Here is an 11352-nt window from a genome sequence, read left to right as displayed (position 1 = left end):
ATGGTATTAATGAGCACTTATCCCATAAGTTTAATCAGTAACAAACTTATTAACACTGCTGAATACAATACATGCTTGATCATGAAGCCTACTTCTGTAAACACCTGAAAGGGCATACTGAGAATCAACAAAGGGATTATCAATTACATGTTGTACACTTAATTTAGAAAGTCATAGTAATACTTCAATTTGAGCATAGACCTCCAATCTTTGACAAATTCTTCATAATAATTAACTCTATAGAGACAGTTCCCTGAGAATAAACACACAGTAAGGCATTCCCTTATCTATTCTTCAAAAAATTATGGGACTCTGTTAGCACTAAAGAATGTTTTGCATGAAGAATACACAGGTTTGGGGCTCAAGAATTCACTCAAGATAATAAGAAGGCTCAAGATCACTATTATTCCCTCTTCCATTTCACTGAAAACTTCGGAACTTAAGACAATTTACAGTGCTCATTAATCGGTAGTCTTTGATTCAAAACAAACCATTTGCAGTCCAAATTATAGATCTGTGACATAGATTAATACTATTTATGCTTATTCAGAGCTCATATCAAAATCTGTTAAAATCTGAGCACGCAGAAAATCTCAAGAATGTTAACTCAATCCTTAATATAAACAACTGTTTTCCTTTTTAAAAGAGAGGGGTTAAAAAAATCCTCCTACTCAGGCTGTGAACACTTTAGTATATTTACCCTTTAAGAACCTTTTCTGGTCTATGGCCATGCTACCCTGAACACGCCTGATCCTGTCTGATCTTGGAAGCTAAGCAGGGTTGGGCCTGGTTAGTACTTGGATAGGAGACCACCTAGGAAGACCAGGAGCTGTAGGTTTTAAAAAAAAAAAAAAAAAAGAACCTTTTCTGTGTGCATGTGCACATGTCCATTATAAGTAGTTCCAAGGGAATTTGTTATACATGGTATTTTATAACTTTTTTTTCCGTTTAATAACATATAATAAGCATCTTACCACATCAATTTTTATCTGTATTAGAAACATCTTAAATGGATGACTAGTACCTGACTGTATGTATGTTATCATAACCTCACCAAATTCATATTGCTGAACATTAATTTTAGATATATATATTTTAAAAGAGACAATACCACATGATCAAACAATTCAAGAGGTACAAATGTTGCATACATTCCACCCTCATACCTTAAACCTCTGGTTACATTCCTAGAAGCAATCACTCTTACCAGTTTTCTGTGTATTCCTCCAGATGGTCTATGAATATAAAAGAATGTATAAGCATTTTTAAAAACACAAATATTAACATATTCTACTTATAGGTATGCACCTTCATTGCTGGGCATTTAGAAAGTTAGCAATTTTTTACTATTATACTTTTGTATACTATTGCATAAAAATTATAAATTTTTTTTTACTATTACCAAAAACGGAGTGAATGTCCTTAATCTGTCATTATTTGCTTTTAACACCAATATTAAATGGTCTCAAAGAGGAGTATGTCCTATTACCACTTCTTTTTAATCTATCAAGAAAAAGTTTGAAAGTACTTATAAATCTATAAGAAAAAGATGAATACCTCAAAAGAAAATAGGCAGATTTATAAATGGTAAATACTAATGGCCAAGAAACATTCACAAAGATGTTAAACCTTATTTGTAATCAAAGAAATAAACATTTTAAAAGATACCAACTTTGTCCCGTTTGGCAGAGATCGCCATTACGACCAACAATAAAAATTCAGTGGTGGGAAATGTATGGGACAACAGGCACTCTTGGTGAAACTAAAAATTGGTACACATTTTCTAGAGATTAATCTGGCAATATGTTCTAAAAGTCTTAAAATATTGATTATCTTTTGAGTAAGCCATTCTAAATCTAAGCATTAACTCTAAGGAAATGATCATGGAAGTTTTTTAAAAGTGTATATACAAGGATGTTAAAGTGTATATATAAATAAGTGCTATTTATAAAAACAAAAAAAAATTCAATATCCAACAAAAAGACAACACTTTGGTAATGTAGATACTAGGCAATCATTAAAAACTCAAGTTTCAGAAGAATACTCAAGGCCACGGACATATGTTCATGATGCTGCATTAAGTGGAAAAAAGCTGGTTACAAATGATATGAGATTATAAAATTTTTTATTTTCTTATTGCTTTTAATTTTCTAAATTTTATCCACCAAATATATTAGATTCTAATAAAAAAGCAGTTGAGCTCTTGATTAGTCAGGTCCCTTATATAATCCTGCCCAGAAGACTGAGGATGTTATTTGGCTATTTTCCATGTGACAATGCTTCCATCGTCTATGAATACATTGTCCCAGTAAACTATCAATAGCAGTGCATGGTATTGCAAAGTTTTGGCTTTTTATTCACAGAAGATAATTTTATAACTTACAACAAAGAGAGAAAAGGATATGTTCTTGGTCCTTAACTTTTTGCCTATTCTGAGAATTTTTGCCAGTTTGCTGCTTTGTAATATTACTTTTAGATAACTGCCTCTGAGCCACACTGATGAGAAAGGAGAAACTGTAAATTGATATCAACACTGTCAATCATCAAGTTAAAAAAAAAAGATGGATGCAGGCCAACTCCCAGAGACAAAAGCTGTAATCAGGTCATGTCCATGGTGGTTGGCCATGAACAAATGTCTTTTGGCCCACTGCTCGGGTGGCAGTGTATCACTAGTTGAGAGAGCTGAGAAACATAGGTAATATCTGATTGAGACTGTTAATTTGAGTTGAAAATAAATGAACTTTGCTGAAAAATGTTTCTGAGTAATGTCTATTGCTGTAGTTCTGAACTGTTCACTCACTGTCTTGTAAAAATAATTAATTTGGCACCTGGTAAGAAGAAAAGAGCCTTCTCTGATCTTTGGCCAAAAATTTCCCTAAAATAATTTTTACAAAAGGGCTGCTCAAATCAAGTACACTGAAAAGTAAAATCATTAGACATCCCGACCAAAACTTGTTCACCATAACACTATGTGCTGAACAGGATAACAGAAATCACTTTATAAGGAAACTAAAGCGTAAGGAAGTTAAATGATTTGACTAAGGCCATAGAGCTGATTAGTAGCACAGAACTGGAACTTACTCTACTTGATACTTGTCCAGATAACTTATGCTGACAGAATGATTAGGATGCAGTACTTAAAAACCAGATGGTTCCACAAGTGTCATGCTAAGGTTCTTTTAATGGATGACTTGGTAAATGGGTAATACCTACCCTAGATATTTCTCAGAATTAAATATTCTCTTCCATGATCATTTGGGATCTCAAACAAGTATTGAAACAAGTTCTTGATAAAAGCCAACATTTTTTCTTTTTCCTCAGTAAAAATACTTATTCCTATCTTATTTTACCTCAGTAAAAATACTTATTTCACTCTGCTGTCTATATACATTTAGTAGGTCTGCCTTCTGTCTAGTTTTAATTAAAAAAAAAAAAGACACAGAGACTCATAGATATGAACAATGGACTAGTGGTTACCAGAGGAGAGGGGAGAGGGGGGAGGTAGATGGGGGAAGAAAAAAAATGGAAAAAATTAAATCATTTCTTCAATTAAAAAAATAAACTAAAAAGCAAAATAAAATAAAGTATCATTACTGAAATCTTTGAGATGATTTATGAAAAAAAAAAATGACAAAGGAACTGCCATAAGTGGCTACAAGCCAATGAGTGCCCACATGTTCTAAATGCTATCTACAAATGAATTTCATTTCCCTCCATCCCATCATTTTAGCCACATGTAAATATTTTTTCTAATCTACTAAAACATCCTGAATTGAAACTAAAAAATTCTAATCCCATTTGTTTTAACACAAGGTCAAAATTTAAGCATGAGCTTCTGTGATTCCACAGCCCACCCTTTTTTAACCATGTTACCTCTAATAACTAAAATATGTAATGTACTTTACAATTTAGAATGTCTGCATATGTGGTATCTAATTTAACCTACCTTTATTAATCATAACCCCCATTTGAAACATAGGGTAACTTGTTTTCCGACTGGTTGCTACTCATCAAAGATCACGTGGCCAGTAAATGACAGTCAAAAATTAAACCCAGTGATTATGACCAATATAGGTCTAAGGAAATGAAGGATTATTGGCAGAAAGGGTAGCCCAGTGAGGTAGCAAAAAATGTTAGGCTCCTTGCCTTTTCAAGGGTTGAAAAATTAGCTGGAGCGATAGAAAGGTAAATCACATAGCAATATATGTTGAGAGGCCTGTGTTTTGAAGTTAAAAAATTATTACAGTAATAAGTATGAAAGTTCAAACCATAAATAAGTATTTATACAGATATAGCAAGGAATGCACAGTGGCACCAGCTTTGCCCAGTTTAAGAAATCAGCCTTAACTCACTCAGTTTAACTTCTGTCTGGACCATCTGCATTCAAGCTATTCCTAGTCTATACAGGTGATGGGAAACAGAGTTTGCCACTCCAAAACATCCCTTTTTGAAGTATTACTTATTTTAAGAAACAAAAAACTCAGAGAGAACCTCTGACCCTCCTCCCCCTTATCTGTCTAAAGGAATTCAGATAGAAAATACTGCTTAAAGGAGCTATCATCTTGGCACAATATGATCCAAGTGTGGCAGAGAGGAACCTGCAGTCTGTTAGACTGCCTATTGTTTTTGGGTGCCACAGCAAGAATTTGTTTACCACATGTTTGCTATTTCTCATCTACCTGTGAATCGCCTACTTTCCCTCTGAAGTCCCAGACCCCTGCCTCCCTCTTCTTAGTCCAGAAAGGAATATCAGCCTCAACTGCCGGATTATCTCGTGGAGTCCTATATTCAGAGTCTCCATATATAGATACATAATAAATCTGGTTATTTTCTCCTGTTAATCTGTCTCATGTCAATTAGACCAGCCAGAAGAACTTAGAAGGAAATAAATTTTCCTTCCCCACACAGGTAAATCCCACTTTTAAACACGACCCAGATCCCTGAAACTACATTATAAAAGTATATCATAAGTGTATCACATGTATTCTTAATAAAAGATTGGGTACCAATCATACCAAAATCAAATAGCAGAGCTACAACTATACAATAATTAGAAATAGTAAAAGTCCATGCCAAGTCCTACAAAATGGATAAAAATATGCTTTTATCACACAAAGGATAATCTACTATTAACTATACACAGAGAAGATAAAACATGTAACTCTTACGTTTGGCCTCAAATTCTTGTGGTAAATACACTAATCAACAACTGCTATCCTTAATTTCTTAGAACACAGAAAGGCCTTTCTTTTGAATTATCTGGAAGGTCTTGGAAGTTTAAATTTTTCCTTTTTCATCTAACACATTTCTTTGTAACAAGCAGGAGCATTCAATCAACAATTTTTTACCTACTTATTACATGCCAGCCACTGTCAAAACACTGATGTTAAAAGCAGCTCAAAGTATAAGGTGCTCAAGGGGGTGTTGGCTGGGTTGCCTCAGGCTGAAAACTATTTTCCTAAGTGCTATCTCAACGTTTCTCACCTTAGCTCCTCAATTTACTGATACCAAGTTGGTTAATTTTGATCAAAGCAATACCATCAAGAAATATGTTTGAGAGATCGTCATCTTTTGAAATACAGCATGCAATGGAAGAAAAGCATGAGAACTAGAATCAGAGAAATCTGGATTCAAACCCTACCTCTGCAATTTAATAACTATTTGGACCTTGGGCAAGTTATTGAACTCTTTTGTGCTTCCACAAGGTTTTTCTCCTCTATGCTCTAATAATCACAGAATCCCAAGTTCAGAAGCCTAGTTTCTCCCTCTTCAATCCATTATATACCCACCCTACACAATTGAACTTGGTCAGCTTTTAACGCAGTATTGACACACGTATCACCTGCACCTCCAACAAATTAAAATTTAAGTATTTAGCATGTGAAATTTTAAAGTAAATGGAAGTATAAACCATAAATTACTAAGGACTGAATCTCTACCTTATTCTTAATTTCTTGTCCCTTTGAGATATTTATTCCAAACAGATTTGGGACTGTTATGTGGGACTTTTTTCCTTGATAAAATCTAAGATAATCAGTTTTTTAAAAAAACTATTATAATGGGTTTCAAATCTTTGAGTCAACTAGCTCGAACCTGTTACTCTACAGATGAAGGAAACGGTGCATAGAACTTGCCTAATAAATAAAAACTATATTTTGAAAGACTTCATGACATATAAAATGTTCAATACAGAATGTCGAATGAGAGAAAAAGGATTAAAACAATCTATATACAATATGATACTAAGTGAAAAAAGGTAAGTAAATATAAAAGAATGTGGGCCTGCTTAATTAAGAATACTTATTCTCTAAATACTATTCTGAAATTCAAATTTTCTATAATAAGCATATTTAATATATAGTATTCCAAAAACATTTTGTTTTGAAATAAATGGAATATATAAAAAAAATTATGAAAAAAATATGGAGGCACTGAGGTTTACTGACTTGCTCACAATTCTACAGCTAATTGGAAACGAAGCAAGACAAGAAGCCAGGCATCCAATCCAGGGCTCTTTCCACTGTATCACATGACTGCTACAATAAAAAAAAATTTTTGACATTTGTACGGTTCAACTTATTTATTTTATCACTGTTTTTGTGTCCTCGGATGTACTCACACAATGACCTTAAATAGTACTACAGATTACATTGTATAATACTATTACCAGATTCGACCAGAGATTAATCTTGAGAATTGACAGCACAAGATAATCTTCCAGCTTCAAAAGAACAAGGGCACTATGTTGCCATATTCATCTTTGGAACCCTATCACTTAGTAGTACAATGCCTGGCATATAGTAGGTGCTCAATAAATGTGTTTAACAAACAAAACATAGCTTTTTTTTTCCTGGTAGCACTAGCTACCAGACTTAAATATGAGACCAAACAAAAAAAGTGAAATATATTTTATGTTTGGGGTCTCTAAGCATTTATAATATATACGAAGGAGTCACTAAACAAATTAATGTTTACAACAAATGTAAGGGGAATGTTTATATAACTAAAATATTTCAAGTACTATACAAATTAATGGTACACTAATTACAATAATTCTTATCTACTGAAATCGGCCTGACTACCCTTTAGTCACTACTTTGTCTGCCTAGTTGGAGTCATCAAAAGCACTAGAAAGCAATAAAATAACAGGTATAATATAAGAACACTGGACTACGACCTACATCCTAGTCCAAGCTCTGCTAATAACCAGATACATAACCTTGGGCAATTCACTTTTCTTGAGTCTTAATTAATCTATTTATAAAAACAAGAGCTGAAATACTAACCACTAGGGACCTTTCCAGTCTTAATATTTTTTAAATGATTCTTATCCCAAAATTCTACATTCAGATTTTTTGTGTCAAAATTGACATCCTGAATATATTTTGCTACATTATTCAATAATCAAAAGCTTAGCACATTTTATAAAAATATTTAAAGACTAGTAACATATTTAATTTTTTACTATATTAGGAATAGGATAAAACCAAGGAAGAAAGGTGACCATGCAATAATCAGGCCTGCCTTGCTAGCTGGGCTGACAGGAACCACACTGGATTTTACAATACAAACCACTGATACATAAATATATATATATGTATATAAATAGATATACACATCATTGATACACACTTACTTATATTGACATATATATACGTGTGAACTTTAAAACTTGTTTTTAATTATAAAATCAATACTTGTTTATGGAAGAAATTCAAACAGTACATCAGGCTACATGTGAAGTGCAAAGTAAAAAGCCTCCCACCCCTCTACATCCTCCATAAATAACCATTGTTAAGATTTTGTCTTATGCATCCTTCAGGAAGTTACCTGAGCATATTCAAGTATACATATGTGCCTGTATGTGTACGTATCTTTTTAACCTAAACTGTTGCCACTTCTTGAATGATGGGGGAAAATGTGTCAAGAACTAACTTCATCAGCATGTTAAATACATTGAAAGCAGTAACAGAGCTGTATCGCACAAAGTGGTATACGCCTCAGGAATGTGCGTTGTATTGATTAAATTTTCTTGCTTGGAGATTATGTGGAGCACCTGTGCAGAAAGAACGGCGAGCAAGGAGCCAGACAACCTGGGTTTTAATTTAAGCAGTCGAGGAGCCTCAAACGAGCCATGAAATCTTACTGTGCCTTAGTTTCTGCTTTTGTAAAATTACAGGTCTGAACTAAGATCCCTTCCAACTCAAAAACAGTATGATTCTAAGATGGCCGTCAGTAACAGTTTCTCTTGAATTGGTTGTAATGAATGTTAAGTAAAAAAAGAGAAGAAACACTATAGCAACCTCCAGTCTTACCAGAGTAAATTTCTATGCGTCATTAACTATCAAGGTATACTTGACAAAACCAGAGACATAAGTTTGAAAGCAAACTAGATTATTGAAATAGAGTAGGTTTTTACAAAGCTTTGATTGACTTCTTTTAGAGGGCCGTAGCTTAGTTCCAGCAATAACCACTCTCCCCCTCACCGAAAAGGAAATAATTAAGTGTATTACAGAGTTAAAATAATGAAACTGAAAGTTAGATTGAATTTTGTTTTATACATAATATGCTGGCGCGCTGACTAGGGCAGCAAAGGTCAGAAAGAAATACTAATTTCCTCTTCCGGAAGCTCTTTGGCTCTTTCACCACACACGCTTCACACAGATCTATACATCTCACAGGCATCAGACGAGGGGTTGGGGGGCAGTCCTTTTGACCATTAACAAAAAGTTCTGTGACTCGATTTACCTCACCGGTCATGGAGTTCAGGCTGGCACCCACCCGCCCACGCCTTCCTTAGGCAGTCCTGGAAGTACGGGCCAGGAGCCCCGGTGTGCCACCCACGCTGGGCAGGGGCGGCCTTCCCGCCTTTCCCCAAAACGCGGGGCCCGAGGGGAAGGAGGGGAGAAAAGAGGAAGGAAAGGGAGAAGAAACCCCACGCGAGAAGTACCCACCTTGCCAGGAGAGCCGGCCCGGATCGCCCGCGGCGGCGTGCGCGATCCCGAGGGGAGGGTCCTGGAGGAGGGGAGGCCCAAGCCCCAGTCTGGCAATACCAACGCCGCTTCGCGGCCAGGCCTGGCCTAAAAGGAAACGGAAGTCCCTTCCTCTCCCTCACTCGCACCCACCAGCACGCCCATCCCCCGAAGGTATCCCGAGGGCCTCGAAGGGCTTCCAAGAGACACCGGACGCTGTCCGTCAGTATCACAGCCCCTGCCGCGCCACTGGGCACTCCGTAATCTTCCCGCCACCCCCGCCAGGAGTCTAGCCTCGCGACCGGCAAAGCCCCTCCTTCTTCCCCCTCCGCCATTTTCGAACTTACCCCTCGGGCCCGGCCGTCCCTCACTGGGCACGCCTGAGGCGCCGCCAAGGTCCCGCCACTTCCCCAGGCGGGAAGGGAGCAGCCAGGACAAACGAAGACCTCTCCCTCCCACTCCCACCCCCTCCAACTGGAAACCAGAAGCTGAAGGGGCGGGCACGCATGCGTCGTGGGCACCGTGCAGTCCCCGCCCCAAGCTCAAGCGTTTCCTCGTTTAGCCTCGAGGCGTTTCCCCCTCCCGCCACAAGCTTTACCTGCTGGCTTCCGGGTTTGAGGAATAGCAAAACAGAGGTTGAAGAATAAAAAGGTAGAGAATAGAGCGAACGTGTTGAATTCTTAACAATAGACCAGGCACTGTGGGAGCCATATAACGTGTTCTTTGTTGTAATTTTGACAACTCTATAAGGTAGGCACTCTCTTATTAAATCCATTTTACAGAGGAAATTGAGGCCTAAAGAGGATTACTATCCCAATAACACGCAGCTAATAAACGAGAGAACTGAGATTACAACATGATCTGTGTCCAAGGAGGGAAGGATGAAAGAAAAAAGGAAGACAGTGGAGGCAGGAAGGGGATTGGGAGGTGAAGGGAAAATGAATAGGGAAGAGGAGACACAGAAACAAGGGAAACAAAGGAAATCTATTCAAAAAATGCAGATTATATCCTGGGTTTATTTCAAATATGCTTTAGGCTTGTCAGACCAAAATGAATTTTGTTTCAGAAACGGGCTTCCTTACAGGCTAGTGTAGTGAGATAAATTTTCTGAATGAGAATGTTTCATTTAAAGGAGGAGAGGTATCAGCTGCATCCCCAAATGATGCTGCCCTTCATGAAAAGGGAGCTTGAAGGAAGGAGAGACTACTTTTTATTTTTTAGGGATTTGCTAAAATAATATCCCCTCTGATCCTCTCCCACTGTCACAGCTTTGAGAACCTGACTTCTGATTTATTGCAAGAAAATAGTTATTTAATTCTCATAGCAACCTTAAAAAATATGTAACTCATTATCCCCATTTTACAGATGAAGATACAGAGGTTTAGAGAGGTTAGGTAGCTTATCCAAAGTTACACTGCTAGTATGTGTGGGAGGTGGAATAGTGATTCAAATCTAGATCTGATTAATGGTCTGCCTGATCATTTTCCAGTCTCTTAACTGGCCATTCTATCCCTAGACTGGTCCCCCACAATCCAGCCTGCATAAGACCATCTGAGTTAAACTGTAGTGTGACCTTCAGGATAATGTTAAGACTACTTAGCTTCATGTTCACTCTCCCTTTGGGCGTACTACCTATCTTCTAACAAAATGGAACAACTCGTAGTGCACCTGCCCATCCCCAGCTTTCCTGCCTCTTCTATTTGCTCAAACTACTCTGTGAGGTGAAAAGACTGCTCCTACACAGAGCCTTCTCTGATTCCCTTAGCTGAAGGTCACATCTTCTTCCTGTCTGAACTCTCCTGGCACTTAAATTTTTGTTTTTGGTTTTGTTAGCATCTTTTAAAAATTGTGGTTAAATGTATATAACATAAAATTTGCCATTTTAACTATTTTGCAGTGTAGAGTCCAGTGGCATTATGTACATTCACCATCCATCTCCAGAACTTTTTCATCTTACTTGGCACTTAAATTTGTGCCTTTGTTATAGAGCACAGAACTTTCTGCCATACAGTGTAGCTACTGTTACATGCCTTCTCTCACCTATGTTCTAAGTTCATTTACAGCAATATCTATGTCTAATTCATTTTTGTACTGACTCCAAGGGTTTACTGGAGTCATCTTTACTCTCTCCTATCCCACATCCAATTCATCAACAAATCCTGTCATCTCAATTTTCAAAATACATCCAGAATATCACCAATTCTCAACACCACTATGCCCCTAGTCTATTTCTCTCATGGATTGTACAAGCTTCCTCACTGGTCTCCCAGCTGACACCCTTGTCACTCTCCAGTCTTTTCACAGAGCAGCCAGAGTTATCCTAATGAATCAGATCATTGTCATTTATCTGCTCAAATCCCTTCAGTGGCTCACCATTTCA

The 11352-nt window shown here is 37.0% G+C and overlaps 1 protein-coding gene and 1 pseudogene across 3 annotated transcripts in view; one reads left to right on the top strand and one right to left on the bottom strand.

Annotated features, from left to right (window-relative positions):
• XIAP (X-linked inhibitor of apoptosis) overlaps positions 1 to 9466 on the bottom strand; it is a 37014-nt gene extending 27548 nt beyond the window's left edge. Inside the window, exons 1-3 of one of the 3 annotated variants that reach the window (XM_015592705.2) lie at positions 9320 to 9334; positions 8955 to 9080; positions 1167 to 1235 (exon numbers count right to left, since the gene is read on the bottom strand). The gene's annotated coding sequence lies outside the window, so the exon portion shown is untranslated. Of the gene's footprint in view, positions 1 to 1166; positions 1236 to 8954; positions 9081 to 9319 lie in introns of all 3 variants that reach the window. The other 2 variants (XM_006916163.3, XM_006916162.3) reach the window with 2 other exon arrangements.
• On the top strand, positions 720 to 838 carry LOC112483242 (annotated as a pseudogene).
• Positions 9467 to 11352: the final 1886 nt, after the last annotated feature.

This window comes from Pteropus alecto, unplaced genomic scaffold, assembly GCF_000325575.1.
Source record: "Pteropus alecto unplaced genomic scaffold, ASM32557v1 scaffold116, whole genome shotgun sequence".
Taxonomy (NCBI): domain Eukaryota; kingdom Metazoa; phylum Chordata; class Mammalia; order Chiroptera; family Pteropodidae; genus Pteropus; species Pteropus alecto.
The sequence above is the reverse complement of the archived record's forward strand: the minus strand, read 5'-3'. Positions and strand labels throughout refer to the sequence as shown.